The sequence below is a fragment of the Nicotiana tabacum genome, chromosome 2 (assembly GCF_000715075.1).
Source record: "Nicotiana tabacum cultivar K326 chromosome 2, ASM71507v2, whole genome shotgun sequence".
Lineage (NCBI taxonomy): Eukaryota > Viridiplantae > Streptophyta > Magnoliopsida > Solanales > Solanaceae > Nicotiana > Nicotiana tabacum.
Window position 1 is genome coordinate 112,563,721 of NC_134081.1, and position 25,303 is coordinate 112,589,023.

Consider the following 25,303-nt stretch of genomic DNA (forward strand, 5'->3'; position numbering starts at 1 on the left):
TATTATTACTACTACATGTTAGCAGCGCTGCAGCAATGAGCACCAAACTGCGCGCGACTCCCCAAAGGCTTTTGTAGTTAGTCAGTTAAATTCAGTCCCAAATTCAAGCCAGTAAAAGTCACTTCGAAAAGGCATTTAGAGTGGAAGATGAACGTAGATACGCTTTAATTTGATCTCGTATGATGCAGAAAGAGGAGAGATACAGTGATGGCAATGATCCCAACCAAGTATGATAAGAAACGAGTAACACTGCTCAACACATTCTGATTCTGCTTCTTTTTCTTAAAACAAATTCTCTAACTTCTCTCCAAAAATATTTTTTTTAAAATATTTTGGAGAAAAATACATTTAGAAGTAGTTTTTAAAAGTTTGGTCAAACATTAATTGTTGCTCAAAAGTGCTTTTCAAATTAATTAGTCAAACACAAGCTATTTCTCAACAAAAGTACTTTTCAGACCAACACTTTTGAGAAAAATCACTTCTCAAAATAAATTGCTAGTCAGAAGTATTTTTCAAATTAATTAGTTAAACACAAACTGCTCCGCATCAAAAGTACTTTTGAAAAAATGAACTTTTGAAAAAAAATTACTTTTCAAAATATGTTGATATTAGAATCTTGGCCAAACAGGCTATAACACTGCCAAGACATAAGAAATTTTGGTTAAGATGAAAAACAAGAACGCTTTGGACATTCTCCCCACCTCAGTGTTAATTGTTCACTTCTTGACTGGAATGAAATTATAAGCTAATCATTGTAATGCAAAACAAACATAAACTCCCCTGGACAAATCAAAAGCAGTACGGCTTCCTACTGGCTAAATTCATAAGTCTATGTACATACTTTTTGATAGAAGCTAAACAAAATACCAGAGAATTTGTTTGCTAAACCAAAGAACAGAACATAGTCCAATTTAAGTCACAAACAAGAATTTCAAGTCTTCTTCCGTTAGTTTCCCAAAGGCCTCTGATGAGCCACCAATCGTCCTGCAACCAACTTGAAAGTTTCAGTATGTCGAGGAAAAGAAGGGGAAAATGGTTTTGGAGAGAGTATTTGGGGGTGCGGAGAGTAAAGAAAGGAACAAGAAAGCAAAACGTAAAACAAAATGGTGGTCAATAACATCTTTCAGGGGAAATCATCAAATGGTCTATCTTTGGAAATTATTTGAATGAGAAAACACTGAAAGTTATTTGAACTCTCACTGTAGCCAACTATCCTTTTCTTCAATTTTTGACCTTTTTCGGTTATTGCATAGGGAAGAGGAAGCAAAAGAACTAACTACAGGGAGATTAGGCAATAAGAAATTATTCTTTATGCTTTGAACTGATGAGAGTATCATCTGATAATTACTCACACTGTGAGGGAAATCGCACATGAAATAGTATATGTAGCTAAATGGAAGAAATCAAAGATTTCAATATAGTTTACTTCAGATTCAAATCAAAGGCAACTGAACAGTGGGATGATATACAACTGTGATACCAAAGAATTGATTGAGAGAATCATGAACAATGTGGATAGGGTAGGATGAGCTGCAACTAGACAAAGTAGAAGGGGGAAGAGAAGCTACTTGTGTACGTATTTGAACCCTCAACCTACACGGTGGAAGATGAGTATGCTCACCAAGTGTCTCACCATTTAGTTATAGAATAGTTAGAAGAAAACTACTTAATTTCCAAAATTTCTTGAGACCTCTCCAACTAAGATAGCATATATATATATATAAATCACTTCAACTTTCAACTCATCACCTATTTTCGTCACAATACATATGCAACCATCCATAAGAAAAAACTCACTTACCCTTCAAAAACAAGTTCCTTCTTCTCCTGCAACTTTAAGATCTTTTCCTCAATTGTATTCTCAATCGCAAATCTCATAATCCTAAAAATGAGAAAAGATAAAATAAGTTCCACTCAATAACATAAAAATACAAGAAATGCAAAACAGACCTAACAGGTTTATATTGCCCTATTCGATGGATTCTATCTTGGGCCTGGCGCTCCACAGCAGAATTCCACCAAGGATCCATTATGAAAACCTAGCATAGCCAAAGAGAAGCCACGTATCACCACGAATTGCGCGCTTATTCATCATATAAATACATGTGATGATGGTACTTGAGCTGGCTCTTTAAGTGCACAGACAAGTGAAGTTGGAATATGTTAAATGAACCAAACAACAGGAGATCTGAAGAGTGATGGAATAAAACACTAGATATTAAAACCCTTTGGCATTTGAAAAAAGTTGTCACAGTCGGTGTTGACAGAAAAATGAAAAAAAGCTTACATGTGATGCAACTGTAAGATTGAGTGCAACACTTCCAGCTTTCAAGCTCATAAGAAAAATGCTGCAATCTGGATCTTCAGTAAATCTGGTAACTGCTGCAGCTCTTGCAGCAATAGACATGGATCCAACTAATTGAACACAATTGATGCCCGACTGAAGAGTTTACAAGGCAAGCTTTTCTTGTTACACAGACTGAAAAAGAAAGGAGGAAAAAGTAGGAAGGGAGCAAAGATCTCTTTATATCTTACCTTCTGAAGAGAATAGTGTATCAGACCCAAAAATGTAGTGAACTGGCTGAAAACTATTTCTTTTGCAGAACCATCTCTTTCAATCATGAACCTGATTTCTTCCCTCTAGAATCAATAAAACAAGCAATGAGCATCAATCATGTACTCCACAGACCCCCTCTCACTTTGAATCTCAAGATGGGATCTTCCTACTGGATATTGAGTTTAAGATGTTAATTGGATTTCACTATTACACCATGAAACGGAAGAAACATAAATTAAAGGTTGAGAAGTCAGTTTGACAGAGAAAATATCACAACAAATTTGAATTTGAATTAGGTGAATTAAGTTCTTGAAAAATGTGTCACATAAATTGGAACGAAGAGAATATCAAAATAAAGGTACTTTATGATGGGATCCATCGCATTCAATAGCCAAAGTAATAGACATGTGTCTAAGGAAAATTCCTTTGGTTTGGTAGCCAACTTTGTTGAATTTCTTTGGTTTGGTAGCCAGCTTTGTTGAATTGTCAACATTGACGGAAAAAAAAGGAAAAGTGTGTGCAAATTGTCAAATTTAGTAGGCTTTAGAGAATGAGCCTTCGGCTATAAAAGGAGAGCTTTAACTCTCATTTCTACACACCAACAAAGAGAGAAAGAAAGAGTAAGGTTTCACAGACAAGGTATAAGAAAATAGTCTGGGAGAAAAATAGAGAATGAACGATATTGTAGTGAGATGAGAATATCAAAAGAGGGTTATTTCTTTTGAGTGTTGTAGTGGTCTTTGGAGTATTTTACTCGGACCTACAAAGTGTAAAATTCCTTGCAATAGTGATATCAATTGCTCGTCTTGAGGTCGTGGTTTTTTCCCTTATTCAAAGGGTTTTTCACGTAAAAATCTTGGTGTCGTTGTCACTCTTTTATTCTTGTTAATTACCGTATCTCGGTGCTACATGATTATTCTATTTTTATTAATGTGAATATTATTTCTGTAGGGGGTTTATTCCCAACAACTGGTATCAGAGCACAGGTTCTGCTCGTTCATAGAAATACTATTCACTATCGTTAGTACTATACTCGGTGAAAAATAAAAATGTCCGGAGTAAAGTACGAGGTAGCAAAATTTAACGAAGATAGCGGTTTCTCAACATGGCAAAGAAGGGTGAGAGATCTACTCATCCAACAAGGATTACACAAGGTACTAGATGTTGATGCCAAAATGTCTGATACCATGAAAGCTGAGGATTGGGTTGACTTGGATGAAAGGGCTGCTAGTGCAATCGGGTTGCATTTATCAGATGATATGGTAAATAACATCATTGATGAAGATACCGCACGTGGAATTTAGGCAAGGTTGGAAAGCATATACATGTCCAAAACGCTAACAAATAAATTGTACCTGAAGAAGCAGCTATACGCCCTACAGATGGGTGAAGGTACGAATTTTTTGTCACATTTAAATGTGTTTATCGGACTAATCACACAGCTCGCCAATCTCGGAGTGATAATCGAAGAAGAAGATAAAGTCATCTTGTTGTTGAACTCGTTGCCAGCTTCGTACGATAATCTGGCAACAACCATCCTGCACGGTAAGACTACCATTGAGTTGAAAGATGTCACATCGGCTCTTTTACTCAATGAGAAGATGAGAAAGAAGCCTGAAAATCAAGGACATGCTCTCATCATAAAAGGTAGAGGCAGGAGTTATCAAAGGAGTTCGAGCAACTATGGTAGATCCGGAACTCGTGGGAAGTCTAAGAACCGATCCAAATCAAGAGCTAGAAATTGCTACAATTGTGATCAACTAGGTCACTTCAAAAGAGATCGCCCAAATCCAAGGAAGGGAAAAGGTGAAACTAGTGGCCACAAGATTACGACAACACAGCCGCCATGGTGCAAAACAATGATAATGGTGTCCTCTGTATAAACGAGGAAGAGGAATGCATGCACTTATCAGGTCCAGAGTCTGAATGGGTGGTTGATGCAACAGCATCTTACCATACCACACCGGTAAGAGATCTTTTTTGCTGATATGTATCAGGTGATTTCGGCCTTGTGAGAATGGGTAACACAAGTTTCTCAAAGATTGCGGGGATTGGTACCATTTGTATCAAGACAAATGTCGGATGCACATTGGTTCTCAAGGACGTGCGACATGTACCTGATTTTCGAATGAACTTGATCTCGGGAATTGTTTTAGACCGAGATGGATACGAGAACTATTTTGCAAATCAAAAGTGGGAACTCACTAAGGGATCATTGGTGATTGCAAAGGGAGTTGCTCGTGGCATGTTGTACAGGACAAATGCAGAAATATGCCAAAGTGAATTGAACGCGACACAAGATGAGATTTCTGCAGATTTGTAGCACAAAAGAATGGGTCATATGAGCGAGAAGGGATTGCAGATTCTTGCCAAGAAATCACTCATTTCTTATGCCAAAGGTACAACGGTAAAACCCTATGACTACTGTTTATTTGGTAAGCAGCATAGACTTTTATTTCAGACATCGTCTGAAAGAAAATTGAATATACTTGATTTGGTATATTCTGATGTTTGTGGTCCAATAGAAATTGAAACGATAGGCGGTAACAAATATTTGTTACTTTTAGTGATGATGCTTCACGAAAATTATGGGTTTATATTTTTAAAACCAAATATCAGGTGTTTCAAGTTTTCCAAAAGTTTCATGCTATGGTGGAAAGGGAGACAGGCCAAAAGCTAAAGCGTCTCCAAAGTGACAATGGAGGTGAGTACACTTGAAGGGAATTTGAAGAGTATTGTTCGAACCATGGGATATGAAATGAAAAGACAGTTCCTGGAACCCCACAACACAATGGCGTAGCCGAAAGGATGAACTGCACCATTGTGTAGAAGGTGAGAAGCATGTTTAGAATGGCTAAACTGCCTGAGTCATTCTGGGGTGAAGCAGTTCAGATAGCCTGTTACCTAATCAATAAGAGTCCATCAGTTCTGTTGGCGTTTGACATCCCGGAAAGAGTTTGGACCAACAAGGAGGTGTCCTACTCACATGTTAAGGTGTTCGGTTGCAGAGCTTTTGCACATGTAACAAAAGAGCAGAAAACAAAGATGGATGATAAATCTGTTCCTTGCATATTCATCGGATATGGAGATGAAGAATTCGGGTATAGATTGTGGGATCCTATAAAGAAAAAGGTCATCAGAAGCAAAGATGTAGTCTTCCGAGAAAGTGAAGTTGGAACGGCTGATGATATGCCAGAGAAGGCCAAGAATGGTATAATTTCTAACCTTGTTACTATTCCTTCTGCTTTTATCAATCCCACAAGTGCAAAAAGTACAACTGACGAGGTTGCCGAGCAGGGAGAGCAACTTGATGATGATGTTAAGCAAGTGGATCACCCCACTCAGGGAGAAGAACAACCTTAACCTCTGAGAAGATCAGAAAGGCTAAGGGTAGAGTCATGCAGGTACCCTACCACAGAGTATGTCCTCATCAGTGATGAGGGGGAGCCAGAAAGTCTTAAGGAGGTGTTGTCCCATCCAGAAAAGAACCAGTGGATGAAAGCCATGCAAGAAGAGATAGAATCTCTACAAAAAAATGGTACTTACAAGCTGGTTGAACTTCCAAAGGGTAAAAGACCACTCAAGTTTAAGTGGGTCTTTAAAATCAAGAAAGATGGAAATGGAAACCTGGTCAGATACAAAGCTCGATTGGTGGTTAAAGGATTCGAACAGAAGAAAGGTATTGATTTTGACGAAATTTTCTCACCTGTTGTCAAAATGGCTTCTATTCGAACAATCTTGAGCTTAGCAGCTAGCCTAGATCTTGAAGTGGAGCACTTGGACGTGAAAACTGCATTTCTTCACGGAGATTTGGAAGATCTATATGGAGCAGCCAGAAGGATTTGAAGTAGCTGAAAGAAAACAAATGGTGTGCAAACTGAATAAGAGTTTTTATGGGTTGAAGCAGGCACCAATGCAGTGGTACAAGAAGTTTGACTCATTCATGAAAAGTCAAATTTACACAAAGACATATTCTAATCCATGTGTATACTTCAAAAGATTTTCTGAAAATAATTTTATTATATTGTTGTTGTATGTGGATGACATGTTAATTGTAGGAAAAGACAAAGGGCTGATCGCAAAGTTGAAGGGAGATTTGTCCAAGTCATTTGATATGAAGGACTTGGGCCCAGCAAAACAAATTCTGGGTATGAAGATAGTTCGAGAGCGAACAAGCAGAAAGTTGTGGATGTCTCAGGAGAAGTACATTGAACGTGTACTAGAACGCTTCAATATGAAGAATGCTAAGCTAGTCAGCACACCTCTTGCTAGTCATCTAAAGTTGAGCAAGAAGATGTGTCCTACAACAGTGGAGAAAAAAGGGAACATGGCTAGAGTTCCTTATTCTTCAGCAGTCGGAAGCTTGATGTATGCAATGGTATGCACCAGACATGATATTGCTCATGCAGTTGGTGTTGTTAGCAGATTCCTTGAAAATCCTGGAAATGAACATTGGGAAGCAGTCAAGTGGATACTCAGGTGCCTGAGAGGTACCACAGGAGATTGTTTATGCTTTGGAGGATCTCATCCAATCTTGAAGGGCTATACAGATGTTGATATGGCAGGTGACATTGATAACAGAAAATCCACTACTGGATATTTATTTACATTTTCAAGGAGAGATATATCATGGCAGTTTAAATTGCAGAAGTGTAATACACTTTCAACAACTGAAGCAGAGTACATTGCAGCTACAGAAGCTGGCAAGGAGATGGTATGGCTCAAGCGGTTTCTTCAAGAGCTGGAATTGCATCAAAAAGAGTATGTCGTCTATTGTGGCAGTCAAAGTGCAATAGACTTGAGCAAGAACTCCATGCACCATGCAAAAACAAAGCATATAGATGTGGGATATTATTGGATTCGTGAGCATGTGGAGAACAAATCTTTACAGGTCAAAAATATCCACACGAGTGAAAATCCTACTGATATGTTGACCTAGGTGGTACCAAGAGACAAGTTCGAGTTATGCAAAGAACTTGTCGGCATGCGCTCAAACTAGAAGACAATGCTACCTCCTCTAGATGAATGAGACTAGAGGGGGAGATTGATGGGGTCCATCTCATTCAATAGCCAAAGTAATAGGCATGTGCCTAAGAAAAATTTCTTAGGTTTGATAGCCAACTTTGTTGAATTTCTTTGGTTTGGTAGCCAATTTTGTTAAATTGTCAACATTGAAGAAAAAAAAGGAAAAGTGTGTGCAAATTGTCAAATTTAGTAGGCTTTAGAGAGTGAGGCTCCGGCTATAAAAGGAGAGCTTCAACTCTCATTTCTACACCAACAAAGAGAGAAAGAAAGAGTAAGGTTTCACAGACAAGGTATAAGAAAATAGTCTGTGAGAAAAATAGAGAGTGAGCGATATTGTAGTAAGGTGAGAATATCAAAAGAGGGTTATTTCTTTTGAGTGTTGTAGTGGTCTTTAGAGTATTTTATTTGTACCTACAAAGTGTAAAATTCCTTGCTATAGTGATATCAGTTGCTCGTCTCGGGGTCGTGGTTTTTTCCCTTATTCAAAGGGTTTTCCACGTAAAAATCTTGGTGTCGGTGTCACTCTTTTATTCTTGTTAATTACCATATCTCGGTGTTACGTGATTATTCCGCTTTTATTACTGTAAATATTATTTTTGTAGGAGGTTTACTCCCAACACTTTAACTATATTATGCACAATAAATAATAGAAGATTTCGAGAACAATCTGAATAGAAAATGGTAAGAATGAGATTCCTCCATTTATTCAAACTTCAAATGGGGAAAACATTTAATCCATAAGCTTCAACTTGTTTTCCTGGTTGGAACACTACTAAGTTGACAAGAATATGTTGGTTTTCCTCATTGCAAAAGCACATACATCAAGGTACAACATCATGAGCTACATCTGGTAGATGCCATGTAAGTCTTAGAATCATAATTAGTTGCTTGATGCCTGTACGGGATGTGGTACGACACCTACTTGGTCTCTTTGTGAGAAGGGAAAAAAACATAAAGCAAGGAGTAAAAGTAAGGTGAGGAAAATATAATAATAAAGGAGAAGATAAGATACCAATGCATCTATTTTAGTGCTGGACTGGAGATCATCGAGCTGAATTCTGTTCAGTATGCTTGAGGACCTAAACCTTTTGAGAGTCGGTTTAGAATTCTGATCCGCCTTATCATTATTTGCACTTAAGTCAACTGAAAGTAGTTCAGAACACAGAGGGCATGACAATTGTCCCACACTTGCAGCGAAGTCTATCAAACAGGTCTTGCAAAAGGCATGGTTGCAAGAAGTAATCTGCAATAATCAAAAGAGATGCACAGTTCAGAAAAAGACCGTCTAATGGATAAGGACAGCATGCCATCAGAAGAGTTTAATAAAGTATTTTAGATGGACAAAGATAATTAAAAGAACTATATATAAATTATTAAAGTCTTTGGTAATACCGGAGAAAGACTATCCAATATATTCATGAACTTCAGAGGACTTTTGGAAAATGGAAATAGTATATGGAGTAGCTTTTGTAAAAGCACTGGCCATATCATCACCATTTTCGCTAGAAAGAACTAGTACAAATGTGATCCTTCAATAATCATTAAAGAAATAAAACTTTAAACATGTAATGCAAGAAAAGTGCATTTAACGATTGTACATATAATATTCAGGCAGAAAATGAGCAGCTGAAAGGTGCTGGAACTTTCTCTTCCTTTTTTTCGATGGAAGGGAGAAGGGGTGCATAAACTCACTACTGGATCTTCCACTGTATCTTGACATAATCCACAAGGTTGCTCAATATTTCCAGAGTCCATGCTCCCATTTTTTGCCAAAGCAGTACTCGAGTATACCACAAGGTAAGGATGAAGAACTGCCTGCCGAATTGAGAAAAGATATCAATCAGACGTTTAACACAACGAAACTTGACTGAAATAAAACAAACACTTGCATGTTTTAGATCGTCAAATTTCTACTTTATTACGGGTGTTTGAACTGTTATTTTATAGCAACCCCGCTATTCAAGAGGCGTATTTGGAAGATGCAAAAAGAAAATGAATACTAACCGCATGTAACAAGTGACAGGAAACTAAATGTATACCTTGGGCCTAGCATGATAAGAGGGTCAGGTGCTTCAAAATTATATTCACAAAAGCGACCAGCACAACAAAACATAAGAACTCGGCCGCGAGAAAATAATTCAAGCAAACAAATATGTTTAAGTTAACCTTTAGGGCTCATCTAGTGAGCGGGATTGCACATCAGATAAGTTTTGCAATCCAATCTATGCTCCAGTCCTACACTTTGGTTGAGTACAGAATAACTTTTGTGGTACCCTTGACCAAACTGTATATACTATACGTTAAGCTATAATCAAATACACGTCCAACCATCTAAAGTTATCACTTCAAAAATTTAACAACACAAAAAAAATGTAATACCAGAAGGTTAAACTTATAATGAGAAATTTTATTAAATTACAGCAACAAAAGAGATAGGAATAAGAAGAGGAGAACATAAAAGAAGTTGGAGAATATTAAAAAGAATAGGCCAAGATAAAAGAAGTTGCACAGCATCTCTCTATGTATATTACAAGAAATAAGTTGAAGTTAAAAAAAACGGCTTAAATTAAAAATAACAGGCGGATGTATAATATATATATTTTATATATAATATGTTTATAATCGTATATAAGCAGTATATAATCTATGTATACCGGTTAGAAAAAGTAAACAGGGAATCTGATCGGCTACTTATGTAAAGACCCCTTAAAAGAAAGGACCAAGGAAAAGTAGTTGAACGTATTTGCAGGGAAAAAAAATTGGATAGAGATTATAGACACAAAGGTGCAGTGAGGGGCATGGTAGATCAATTGCGAGGACTGGGAGGTAATAACTAGAGAATCAAAACGAACACGTATATGAATGCATGTATACATTACAATTACCAACAACAATTAGTTCCATGCAAGGCAAGCATTTATACAGCATCATCTTGGTACCTGCCGTAGGCGTATGAGCAGCTCAAAAATGTGTGCCTAGTTATTCATCACTGTTCCAGCTTGAACATAACTGCACCAAAATACATAATGGGTAAAAGGTATAACTAGATCTAAAACTACCATTACTCTTTTTGTAACTTTTTTGCAAGGTAAAAATAATAAGAAAAGAAATTCATGGTGATGTAGAGACGAGAAGGGAGAAGGGATGTAAGGAGAAGAAATGAGAATGGAAGAAAAAGAAAAGAAAAGACAGAGAGACAAAGAGATTTTGAGAGAGAGAGAAGAAAGATAAACGCTATCAGATAATAGCAGTATTTTCATGATCTAACACATTGGTAGGAAAAGGAAAGCACGTGATCTTAATCATTCAGTATTCCAAGAAATGGAACCAATATGTTCCAGAAATACTCAAGACCGAGCAATCATAGGAAACATACTCCATGAGATTTGTCAACACATAAGACAAGAAAACAAAATAAATGTGCTAGCCTCGTGATACAAATATAGGGAAACACTATTTTTAGGGTGACCAGCAAACTGGGGAACCACAGACAAGCAAAGAATGGTTGGCAAGCAAGAAAATCTTGGGTTGGAGCAGCATATATCGGCTAAGAAGCATACGTATTAAACTGTGCCTGGTTTTTATTGTACAATGACATGTAGTAGTCTTCTTCTTTGATATCCAAAGAATCTTTTCTCAAAGTAACCTGAGACCATATACAAGTAACAGATAAGCTGGAGAGAAGATGATTATCAAATTGAATCAACCTACATTAGTGCCCAACAAAACTTACAATTTTCATAGGAAGTGCAAGATCAGCAGCTCTTCCTTTTTTGCTACGTCTTAGTAGGATGCTTTTTAGAATTTTGTGTTTCAAAAGAACCATTGCATCTCTACCACTCCCAGAATTTCCTTCACGTTTTATAGGTGTAGCAATGTACTAGAAAGAGAATACACATCAACCTCACCATGTCAGCAATAAATTTAATTTTTGGCAACAAGAGGGAGCCTCAAAAGTTTGAATGTCAATTTAACTTACTCTATTCTACCAGCAAAAGTGCCGTACAGATTTGTGGGGGCATCGTGGGCACTCAGCTGTAGAGCTGCAAGACATAAAATTTATCAAAGGACACACAAGAGAAAAGATTTCAGATAACAATGGGTGAGGAGCAAAAGAAAGAAGAGATAAAATATGTTTTTAGCCCTTGGGGTAGGTACAAAGATCAAGAAGAAGCTATAAGTTTACCTATAGTCAGGTGTTCTGCAATCACAATCCTTGCAAAAGTAAAAAGAGTAGGGTACTATTTGTAGGAAACGGACCTGTGCAAAAGTAAAGCATTTAATTAATCTCATAACACAAACATCTGGAAGACATTAACCAGCAAAAGTTAAACTTACAAGTGAATACAATTCTCCAACAAGATTCTGAATCGGAGTACCACTTAAGGCCCACTTATAAGAAGATTCCAAAGCAAGAGTAGCTTTTGTTGTGTTGCAGCGCCTACCTTTTACATAATGAGCCTGTGCAAGAGAAGTGCAATCAGTTGAAACATTGCAGACAAATGACATTGCATCACATGCGACTAAGGAATTCTAGACGCAGTGAGATGATTGGGAGTTTGGGGCAGGCACACACTATAAATCAAATACAATATCATTCAGTAGGAACAGAGAGAACAGAATGCTCAGATCCATTATGAGGATAGAAGGTAGAGATCAAACTTGAATTGTAGATAATATTTAACATGATGAGCAGTTGAGCAAAAAAATGAGCATTAGGACGGATAAATATTTTGTTTCTTTCATACTGCTAATTAAAGGTTGATGACCCAAATCATCATAGAGGCCGGTAGGTACTTTCATCTATATTACTCAGCAGTTACCATAGTGTTTCTGCATAAACCACAAGCCTCTTCACATTCTAGCTCCTTAAGAAATCACTACAGATCTCCATGTTTCTAACTTTTAGGCTTTGTGAATAACTTGATCTTCTGGGAGAAAACTAGTACTTTTATCAAAAGCATCATGAACAGAACATGAAAACATATCCAAGGAAACAAACCATATACATTCTCAGCTAATACTGACAAATAAGAACTATGAGAAAATGATAATTGAAGAAAGCAACAACAAATATAAGTTTGCATGATATGTGAATGAATGACCTACCTCATCCAAGATGATGCGATCCCACTTTACTGTATGCAAAATCGACTTCTTCCGTGACAAATCTTGGGATACACTTGCTGAATTGTTAATAGAACCATCATTCTTCCCTTCTTCTGTCATGCTACTACGCTTCATGCTCTTCCTATGACCTGCTTTCTGCATATCAGTCTCTGACTCAATAGAATCGGCTTTCTGCACATTAGCCTCTAACTCCGTAGAATCTGTTTTCTGCATATTAGTTGCTGACTCCATAGAATCTGTTTCCTGCTTCAACAATTCTACCCCAAGTTTTAACTTCTTCCTCTTCTGCTTTGGCTGATTGGAATTTTTAACAGAATCAGGTCCACACTTCTTCTGGTGAATGGAAAACTTTTCTTCAAAATAAGATTTTCCACACCACTGACACTTCTGTTTTGGCGGCATCACATTTTTCCTATATTCAGCCTCAACAATGGAGTAAGTAGTGATGACAAAATCATATTCCTCAATATTGTGGATATGCTTCCTTTTGTTGCCATGATAAACAAGAATCTTGTTGCTTCCTTCAGTGGCGCATCGATTGATCTCATTAACCCACTGAATGGCAGCAACCACAGGACATATGATAAGAGTGCCTTTTACTGCTGGGAGTTCCTGTGTTGTACTGAGTGAAGATGACAATAAGCCGGATTCACTAATTGCTTTCCCTAATTCCCGTTTAGCAAGCACAAGTGCTATCGCTTGGATAGTTTTCCCCATCCCCATCTCATCAGCAAGAATACCCCCTTTGGTCGAAGATTCTTCTTGCTTGAGTGACCAAAACAACCACTCCTTCTGGTACCTAAACAGTGGCACAATCATACTTGATGGTGGCTCCGCTGTTTCACAAACTAACTCATTCTGATTATCTAAGTCAAAATCATTGGGATAATGTTCTGCAAGCCATTTGTCATTCTCTTCTTCCCATTTCTCCCACATTAAAGTTGGTCTAACAACTTGGTTGCATATCAGCCTCTTAGCGAGGTCGAATTTCCTTTCCCTTAATCTTTTCATCAATGCAAGATATTCGCTATCTTGATCAGTAACTCCATTCGTTTGTTCTTCTTTCACCATGTTGAAATCTTCTGCTGCATGGACTAATTAATCAGAACAGATACATTATATGACTAAACAACGAAATCATTTTTGTCATGTTTACACAGTATATGGAGAAGGGGAACCAAGATTTGAAGCTTATGAGCTTAGAATTCTAACAACTTTAAGTTACTGGATTCTAAATTAATAATGTGTATACGGTATATGGAGAAGCGGAACCAAGATTTGAAGCTTATGAGCTTAGAATTCTAACAACTTTAAGTTACTGGATTCTAAATTAATAATGGGTATATATTCAATAAATTTGTTAAGACAACTACATGCTTGAACCACGGTTCGGCCGAACCCGTAAGTTACGCCTTTGCCCCAAAAAGAAAAAAACAGCCAGATAACACTCTATACATTATTGCAAAAAAATTGTACAGTAAGTACTAAGTAGCATACGCGCCTATGGAATACCTTCATTACTTGAGGTTGCGTTGTGCTTCGAATCTGAAGACATAGCACGATGATCATACTCGTTGGAGCTCTCCCTGTATTGGGTACTTTGATCACCTAATGTTTTTCCAAGGGTGAAGTGGAAAAACATCAAAACCTTAGATATAGGTGCATGAAAACATATTTATGTTATAGAAAAAGTTCATCTCACAGAAAAAATTCCCACACTTCCTCTCAATCGGACAATCGCTGTATGAAACCAATTTGGATAAGCAATAAAAGCTGGGAAACACAAAAATTATAGTCAAAACGAACTAGTACTACTATGTTTCAATCTTAAATTAACTTTTGCGCAGAAAACAAAAGGGTATAACACATGAAAATAAGCAAAATAGAATTACAAAGAGAATGATCGAGTGAATGTTTACCGAAAACGAAGAATGCTGAGACGGAAGCTCCATTCTGAGCACTGAGCAGCAGTTTTTTGTTTCTCTTTCTCTAAACAGAGAGAAAGGGAGAGAGACGGTGAGGAGGAGGAGGAAACTGAGAAGTTGAGAAAGCGGGAAAGTCTTTTATAGGGAGGAGAGAGAGATTTTGATAATGCCAATCGTTTTTTGCTAGTGACAGAGGGTACACCATCTTATGCCTGATGTATAAGCTGAAATACCATACAATGTCCGTACACGTCGATTTCGTGCTGAAGAAGCTTTGCGTGGCAGCATAGTGGGACCCAATTAGAACTGTAAAAATGTGGTCCTCTCTGCTTGTTGGTTACTTGTACTGAGGAGAATAAAGATCTACCATCGTGAGACCTGTATAGTATTTATTTTTTGGTACATTGAAAAAATTAAGTAAATTTTTTAAAATCTTTCATAAATTACACTGCTTAAATAAATAAAAATTCCTTAGTTGCATCCAGAGGCGGATCTAGGATTTAATGGTTACGGGTGCCATTCAGGGGCGAATGCACATTTATCGAAGCCGTGTCAGGCGACACCGCTTCGTGAATTCTTTTGCTAAATATATGTATTAATACTGCGAGGAAGCGGATAAGTAGGAAAAAATGACATCACTTGACATAATTTGTCTCTTGGTATATTGGTTATGTGCTCGATTTTGCTCTAAGAGGTCAGGTTCAAACCTCAACTAGCATCTCTTTTTTTCTTTTTGCAAATATTTGAGACAATCTATGCGGTTAAAAATTGTAAATAAAGTAGAATTTAATTCAGGACTTTTCTGACTTAAGACTCAACAAAATCAATAGACTAAAGTTATTTCTTGTCTAGAAGTATGATAATTAAAGTTATTATTCCCGTTCTTTTATAAATTTTGACATCGCTTATAAGAAATTGGTGAATGTCCCTGGTGCCACTGCTTTTAATGCAAACCGGCGATAGTGAAAAGATTGAACTTGGGTGTACATTAAGTCGGTTCGATCCATTTTTGATTAATTCGGTTCGGTTCCGTGCATTTTGAATTAATTCAATTCAATTTAAAAGATTATTTTATGCATAAATGAATATGTGATCACAAAATCGAATAAGTTCTATCCAATTCGCTCTAATTCTCTAGGTTCAAATTTGATTAATATGATTAAAAAATATAAAGAAAAATAAAATTTTAAATTAGGAAATACATCACTTCAATCTACGTACAGCTCGATTAATATTATGTCTTTGATGCATCACTCTAGTTTACAACAACAACAAAAACAACAACCTAGTATAATCCCACTAGAGGGGTCTAGGGTAGTGTGTACGCAGACCTTACCATCACTCTAGTTTCTAAAATTAATAAAATAACATTAGATGGATAAAAAGAGAAAATGATTAAAATCACATTCAAATAAAATGAAGATCTAGAAAAAGAAAAAGGAAGCAAATATACAATTTAAATAAATAATAAAAAGGAGATTGTACAAAATAGAGTAAATAACAGAGGTGAAGAAATTAAAAGAATTTAAAAGGAGCATAAAAGAAAGAAGATAACAGCAAAACAACTAGGACTTCAACAGAGTCTCGATCTTGGGTATTTCAGGTGGAATTTCAATGCTTTAACCATGGCACCTACAATCATTTTGTTACTTAGGGTGCCACTCTTTATATATGTTCAATAATGTGAGGAAAATACTAGTACATATGTACGATTTTACTCGAGCGACCGGGTGGCGTACCACCCCCAAGCCCCTACATAGATCCGCCCCTGGTTGCATCCTTTTATACTAGCAGTTTATTTTATTCTGTGACCATACCGCATATGCATATTGTATACGGATAAAACCGAGCTCGATATTCGATCGAGCTTCTGAACTCCCTGATTAGGCAAGGGTCGGAATATCTGTGATCGGGTGGAGTCGAGCTCGAAGATCGATCTGACGTCTAATACCATCAGCCAAGATCGGCAGATGGTGATTACGATAGAACCCAAAACATTGTCATAGTTAGCCATCGAAACCATCAGATTTGCCCTCGAGTTTACCGAAGGCGTAACCGGTCCTGTTTCTAACAGTCTCGAATAAAGCTTTGCCAACTCATCCGACAGGGGTCCTAATTCTCGCCATTAACCAACCATTATGGCAGAAATCACGGAACGAGTCAACGAGAGACCAACGGTCAGCAAATCGGGGCCCCTTCGGAGTCTGTTTATCTAGTCAGAACCCTCGACAGAGTCAAGAGAGACATCGATCGTGAATCAAGATCAAACAAGGATCGATATCTGCCATATAATGGAGATCGGAGGAGCAGTGGGTCCGGGCGGAACCCCATAAGAAACGAAAGGAGAAATGACCAAGGTCGAAGCAACCAGGGGCTCATGACCAAAAATAGCTTCGACATGTCCATCGGGCCTAAAGAAGCGCCGAGGCTATCGGAATACAACTTTAATGTCGATGTTGCCGCCATCGTATCAACTATCGGGCGCATCAAGGATACCAAATGGCCTCGATCTCTACAATCTGATCCAGCTCAAAGGGATCCTAACTAGATGTGCAAATATCATGGGACTCACGGTCATAGAATGGAAAATTGTCGACAACTAAGAGAAGAAGTAGCTCGATTATTCAACAATGGGCACCTTCGAGAATTATTGAGCGACGGAACCAAGAATCATTTCAGGAACAAAGATTCTAACAAACAGACAGAACAAGAAGATACCGAACCTCAACACGCCATTAATATGATCATCGGTGGAGTCGATATCCCACAGGGGCCGATGTTGAAACGCACCAAAATATCCATCACTAGGGAGAAACGAACTCGAGACTACATACCGGAAGGAATTTTATCTTTCAGTGATGAGGATGCGGAACGGATCGTACAACCTCATAATGATGCACTGGTAATATCTGTACTCATAAATAAAACTCGAATTAAACGTGTGTTGATTGATCCAGGTAGCTCGGCCAACATCATTCAGTCTAGGGTCGTGGAGCAGCTCGGTCTACAAGACAAAATCGTGCCTACAGTCCGAGTTCTAAATAGGTTCAACATGGCATGTGAAACCACCAAGGGAGAGATAATGTTACCGGTCAATACCACCGAAATCATATGAGAGGCCAAGTTTTATGTGATCGAAGGAGACATATGGTACAACGCCTATCTCGGAAGGCCATGGATCCACAATATGAGGGCAGTTCCCTCAACTCTTCACCAGGTGTTAAAATTCCCAACTCTTGGGGGATTAAGACAATCTACGGGGAACAACCGGTTGCAAAAGAGATGTTTGCAGTTGAAGAAGTGATTCCAATATCAACGCTCGCAACATCGAAGGAACCAAATTCGGGCGCAAACCAAGAGGCCAAATAGTAGTCATCGATACCGGCCGCGACCCAACCAGATAAGCAGAGAACTTATGAAGATGATGATTACGGCCCTATCTTTTATAATTACCGACGACTCTGACGCAACCAAATTGACGGTCGAAGAGCTGGAGCAGGTTATATTGATCGAACATCTACCCGATCGGAAGGTATACCTGGGCATGGAGTTAACTCCCAAGCTCAGGAAAAAACTTATTCAATTTCTTGTAGCTAATATAAATTGTTTCGCTTGGTCCTATCTTGATATGACAAGGATCCCACCGGAGATAACCACTCACAAGCTAAGCATGAACCCAAAAATCAATCCGGTCAAGCAGAAGAGGAGGCCCCAGCCCGAGGTCAAACATGCTTTCATCAAGGACGATGTATCTAAACTCCTTAAAATAGGGTCCATTTGGGAGATTAAATACCCGAATTGGTTAGCAAATGTAGTGGTAGTCCATAAAAAGGGGGACAAATCAAGAATGTGAGTAGATTATAAGGATCTGAACAAAGCAGTTCCCAAGGATTCTTTCCCTCTGCCCAACATTGATCGCATGATCGATGTCACGACCGGCCATGAGACCCTCAGTTTTCTCGATGCCTATTCCGGATACAACCAGATACGGATGGACCTGGATGATCAGGAATAAACCTCCTTCATCACTAAGTACGACACGCACTGCTATAACATGATGCCATTCGAATTAAAAAAATGTCGGTGTCACTTATCAATGACTAGTAAACCGGATGTTTGAAGAAAAAATAGGAAAATCGATGGAGGTTTACATTGACGATATGTTGGTTAAGTCCCTGCAAGTAGAGGACCATTTAAAATATTTGAAGAAAACCTTCAGCATATTGAAAAAGTACAATATGAAGCTGAACCCGAAAAAATATGTGTTCGGAGTTGGATCACGTAAATTCCTCGGGTTCATAGTATACAATCGAGGAATCGAGATTAATGCCGACAAGATCAAATCCATCAAAAATATCACGTTCGTGGACAACGTAAAGGCTGTGCAAAGGCTAACCAGGTGCATAGCCGCCCTAGGGCGATTTATTTCAAGGTCGTCCGATAAAAGCCACCGATTCTTCGCACTATTGAAAAAGAAGAATAACTTTTCATGGACTTCGGAATGCCAACGAGCTTTGGAGGAGCTAAAGAGATACTTATCGATCCCGCCGCTGCTTCACACACTAAAGACAGACGAACAACTATACTTGTATTTGGCGGTCTCGGAGATAGCGGTAAGTGGAGTCCTGGTTCGGAAAGAAAGAGTGTGAGCACCTAATTTTTGACTATGTGTGAATTGTTTTCCATTCATCTCACCAATACCTAACTTTTCACTTCCCCCAATTTTACTCTTTAACAATTCACACTCTCACTCTCTCTTACTAATATAAATACATACAACAAAAAGTCAAAAAGGGGAGGAAGAAAATCAAAAAGGGAAGAGGAAAGTCAAAAAAGGGAGGAGGAAAGTCAAAAAATAGGGGAAAATCAGCTCAAACTCCAGTTGAAAATTAGCATCAAACCCAACAACAAAAACACACCAAAACTCATCCAAAACACCCCCAAATGCAGTTGAAAAGCACAGCCATTAAAACCCCATTGAAGCCAGTTCTTCTCCTCCAAAAAAAAAATTCAGTGAAAAATCTCCATTAAAATGCTTCAAATACCCCCAAACTTTATCTTTGAATCACCCCAAAACCACCTTTTACACAGCTGAAACGTCACCTTTGTAACATCATTTTTGCAGCTGTAAAAACCTACTTTAAAGCACTGCTTTCTTAACCATTTTTAGCCATCGAAGTAGCCAAAAAGAAACGACCCCCAAAAGCTACAAAAATGCAGCATCTCCACCAACAAAAAAGCAGCTCCGACCCTACTGAGACGAGGCTCTTTTCGAGGCCGCTAGTGAGGTTTTCCGGTTAAGTCGAGATCGCCTACGAGTTGCTTTTCCCGGTTCGCGGTCCATGTTTTAGATTTTGTTCCTGCTCTTGGTCAACCATGGCTTGAGCACATATGCGATACTCAAAATTTCTTCTTAAATTGGAAGACGATTTGCTTTGCTTAAGGTTATACTCCAACTTTGTTCATTTTTATTTCAGATCTTATTTCTTATTGGTGTGTGAATAATATCTGTCTAGTTTAATTTACTCCATGCTAAAATAAGAATTTGTCTTTGTCTGGTATTTTGAAGATTAGCTCATGACCATTTTAATTTATTTATAACTTTTACGACTGTACTTGTTTGGTAGTACACATTGTTTGAGTTGCTTTATTTAAACTAGAATGATAGAATTTAGTTTGAGCATATTTGAAATGTTAAGGAAGTGTGGCAGTGTTATCTTTGCTAATTTTGGTGAGTGGTAGGGTTAATTCACAATTGAAAGAAATTGGGCTTTACATGATGTCAGACTAAATTCTAATTTTTTTTATTAGACCTGAGACAAATAATTTAACGTCGCCCAAGGTTTAAGTAATATACATGTTGCTAGACCATTTTCACGTCTTCTATACTTATCAATTCATACCATTTCTCCCACAATAATTTCATAATTCGTGACCTTACAATAATCTCAAAAGTAGCTTAGGAAAATAACTCACGAAGCTTTTAATTAGTTTATCGCCATTATGTATACGTTCGCGTGACATAATTATGATTTCCAAAATTAAAATCGAAGTATGTGTTCGTGCAACTTTGGCCAAAATAATCTTAATAAATAAAGTGCTATTAATTGTGTACACGTACGCGTGACATAATTTTGGCACAATAAACAAAACGGATTCACACACGTGATTCGTTTCAAAGATAATTCCATATTTTAATAATTAAAAGCAGATAGATAAAATATAAAAACCAATAAATTACAGTTTATCCAAAATTAATTCAAGCCAAGTTGTAGTCAATAAAGCGACTGTGCTAGAACCACAGGACTCGGGGAATTCCTTACACCTTCTCCCCGGTCAACAAAATTTCTTACCCGAACTTTATTTTCGCATACCAATAATAAAAGAGTCAAATCTTCTTTTGAATAGGGGTTCAAATAATAGGTGACTTGGAACACCAAAAACAATTTCAAGTGGCGACTCTATAAATAAAGTAATCTCTACTCAAGTTTGTCACTTTAATTAGAAAAACTCTTTAACCCACAATCCACAACGATACATAACATACATATCCTTTCGGGGTAAAAAGGGGTGTGACTGCTCTGGCGACACTGTTGGGGAATCTCAAGAATTCGAGCTTGTACATTGACTTTATTTGGCTTTATTAATTTTTGTATATACTGTGATTTATTTGGGCCTAATGTGCAATTTGTCCATTTTTTACCGCTTTGATATTGTTGAACTGTACATATAAATGGTCTTCTCTCGTACTCCTCTGAGTCTTCTTGAATTTAAATTGGGTATTTTCTTGACATAGCACGCTTTCTTTGAGATAGCCGATGTGTTTGTCACCCGGTGAAGGATTTTAGTCACACATATTTTAGGCGGGGAGCACCACCAGCTAAGCCGAAAAGCAATGCTACCGGTACGCTGACCCTCCTCAGCTCGGGTTGTCCGCTCGAGTAAGCCAGTCTAAATTCCTTCTCTACCAGGATTTAAACCTAGAAGAACAAACCTCATGCCGGATCCCTAGTAGGTACGTTTGTTTGCATCACGTGTATTTGACTTTGGGGACTCAACACAGGGGTTGGGTCCGTCTAGGATAGGTGTACCCAATTTAAAAGACCATGCTGATGCATTTAACGTGCTACTTGTGCACTTATTTGTTTCGACTTGCATGTTGACCATCTTCTAGAATAGGGAAAGAAAATCAAGAAAAATAAAGAGTGAGGAGAGAGAAACTTACCCGGTTCTGAAAAATCTAGGTATTTAAAAAATCCTGAAAATCTGCCGAAATTTTGAAAAAAAAAAAAGAACAAGAGTCATTTAAAAAATAAGCCAATTTTTTTTTTAAAATTATATTTTTCTGTTATGTCAACACCGACCGAACTACGCGGGTCCGATTCTTACCGGATGTGAGATACGTAGGCAAACCTCATCGGTTTCGGCCCCCAATTTTCAAAAAATCTAAAAAGATATTTTTCTTTAATTCCTTCTTTAGAAGTTTTTCTTTGAGACGTCAAATCCAAAAATCCAAAAATAGTTTCTTTCTTTTAAAAAAAAGTCTTTCTCCCAAAATTAAAAAAAAAATCAAAATCCAAAAATATATTTTCTTTCTTGTAAAATTTACAAAAAAAAAATTCATAATTAAAAAATATTTTTTTCTTCTTTAGAAGTCTTTCTTTCACCAATTCCAAAAATAAAATCTTTCTTCTTTAGAAGTTTTTGTGGGATTATTTATATATAAGTAAAAAAAAAAAGTTAGATTATTTTCTTTATTATTGATCTTCCCGAACTATGCAAGATCTAATTCATCTTCCCACATGATACGTAGGCAACCCACATCAGGTTCGATCTAATGGTTAAAAAAAATAAGAAAAAAAAAGAGAAAAGAAAGAGAAAAAAAAGAGCGTGCTGTTTTGAAGTAAAAGCTAGTCAAAGGTGGTCGGTTTGTCGGTTTGCAATGGCGAGTCACAAAAATAATCCAAGATCCCTCGAAAATAAAAGCATCTTCTCAACCAATGGGACAAACACCATTGTTGTTGATCCAAAGTCGCAAAAAGGCAAGTAGGCAAGTTGGCTATGAAAAATCAAAAATGGAGGCAAATGTTGGTTGACTTTATCAGGTTTAAGCAATAAGACATGCGTTGCTCGGGATGGTTTGATGATGGGGATACATGAAAATTCTTTCAAGTCCTTTGAGAAGTTAGTTGCTATGAAATTTCCCATGTCGTCAATCTTGAAATCTGACAGCCAATATTGGGAATGTTTTGATCAAAAAGTCAAAATTTGAGCGTTGAATCAGAAGGAATAAAAGGGTTGAATGTCGTAGTAGTGTTGATTTACAAATTTGTGGCTAAGATGCCGCTTAGTAAGTGGAAAATCACTGTTCTTTTAGCCATTAAGGAGACATGGTAGCTTATTTTGTCGTCTTTTCTTCTTGTTTTTGTGTTATCGGACCCTGCTATCCTTTATTCAATAAAAACAGTCAGTCATTTTGTGTCCATTTTGTGCATAGTTATTTTCATGCTAGTTCTAATGACATGACATGCGTGCGAAGTTTTTGGCAAGATCTTAGAAAACTGATTTAGTCTTGAATTGGATAAGTGAGAAAGTGACATTTTTGAAGTTGAATAAAGACATGAAACATTTGGAAAATAAGTATAAGCCAAGTATACGTGGAACCAAAGCAGTCATACCCATGGAGGTTAAGGATCTCTACCCATGAACTGTTGTGAAGATCGGGCTTAAGGGTGATCAGATGGGTTGAAGTCTGTTTAGCACTAAAAGATAGAAAGTATTTTTCAAAATAAGGTGCAATACATATAATTTGAAACGAATCAATCAGTATCGAAATGCACACTTCCATATCAAGAAAGAAAGGTCACCCAAATTGACAAGGGTCATTCCTTACGAGGAAATTATTGCTCATACAGATTTACGCTGGACAAGACCCAGAAGACAACATGTTTATCAATGTCATGATTGTGAAAAGATAATATGTTTGGCGTTCTTGAGGCTATGAGGCCCTTTTTTCTGCTACCCAAATACTTTATACCATTTTTACCCCTTTTGAGCTTTGTTATAATCTTTGACCCTCCCTTTCTTTTGGAATCAAGTCTAGAGTCAAAAGTCCAAAAATAAAATAGTCTAAGTTCCATGCCCCTAGAACATAAGAGCTGGGGCATTTTACAACCAAAAAAAAAAGAAAAAAAAAGAAAAAAAAAGAAAGATGAAAAAAAATAGTTAGGTCGGATATTTGAACTACGTTTGACCTGATTCCCTAAAGAAGGGATACGTAAGAAGCCTTACACTGTTCGGTCCAACCAAATAAGTATTCCAAATATAAAAAAATAAAAAAATCTAGTATCTAAAACTGGGGCATTAGTTTGTTTTAGTTTTTTTTGAAAGAGTCGATTCCAAGAGTTGTAAGTGTAAAACCCATAATATTGAGTCTACTTTAAGCCTTCATGCCGTCCTTTCTTTCTAACCATATCCAAAAGCCTTCCAAACAAGACCTCCTGATCATTTTTGAGAATGCCAAGGGAAATCCGCAATGAGGAATGGTTGTCATATGGAGGACATGGTCATGGTTTTTACTCAAGGGATCAAGAAAACAAAACAAAAAAAATTTAAAAAAACAAAAAAAACGAGAGAGTCTTACTAATGAAAACCCTCACAGGCACTGTAAGATGACGGTAAGTAGAGATAAATAAATGAGAGAGTCTTACTGGTGAAAACCCTCACAGGCACTGTAAGACGACGGTAAGTAGAGATAAATAAATGAGAGAGACTTGCTGGTGAAAATATCTCGGGGCACCACTAGTCGAAAGTAAGTCGTGAAACTGATGCAAAGAATTAACACAAACTAGCCAGACTTCAAGGCCCGAAGGAATAACAAAAGGAATGATTAGATCAGTTTGATAGATCAGGTCGTTGAGTCCAAAATGCATGTCATGATCATTATGGCTAGTTACCTTATTCAAAAAAAAAACAGAGCCTCTTCCTTCTTTATATATATATAATTAAAAAAATAAAGCCTTCCTTTTTTCCTTTCTGATGAAGGGATCTCTTGTAAATATTGTTTCTTCGCATCATTATATCCTTTGCTTTGAGTCAGTCCTTGTCAAAACAAGTAAGAAAGGATTTCAAAATCTGCTACCAGCTTTTCAATTGCACAAAACTAATTCTTGCTAGAACATTCAAGATAACATTATCGGAGAATTAACATGCACACACAGTTGTTACAGTCGACAGGTCTTGAGGATTCGTATAATACAAAGGTTCCCCCAAAAGATATTTTTGTCTGCCTACTTGTCAAAAACAAGCAAAGAAAAGATCGCAAGATTGATTACGGATTCCCTGTAATACTGAACAGAAACTATGAAGTGTGCACATCATGCAAAAGGTGCATACCCTGTGGCGATTCTATGTGACAAACAAATTGCTCGAAAAGCAAGAAGCCATTCAAGATATCAGAAAAGGTCACCTAAGCAAAGATCTCCAGTTGGGATAAGGCTGATTGAGCCACAAACACAATCAGGGTTGGTACAGAGAGCAAAAGCCTCTTGAAAGCAACAACAGAGTCTACCAGCAGTGTAGCCAACTACCAATACAGTCGGTCTTCCTGAAGCGAATGCGCACAAAGCCAAGCTGCCAAAGATATCAAGGCCACAAACGGACCACC

General features: G+C 37.5%; 1 pseudogene; it reads right to left on the minus strand.

Annotated features, from left to right (window-relative positions):
- Positions 1-728: 728 nt before the first annotated feature.
- LOC107761841 (DNA repair protein RAD16-like) lies at positions 729-14,664 on the minus strand (annotated as a pseudogene).
- Positions 14,665-25,303: the final 10,639 nt, after the last annotated feature.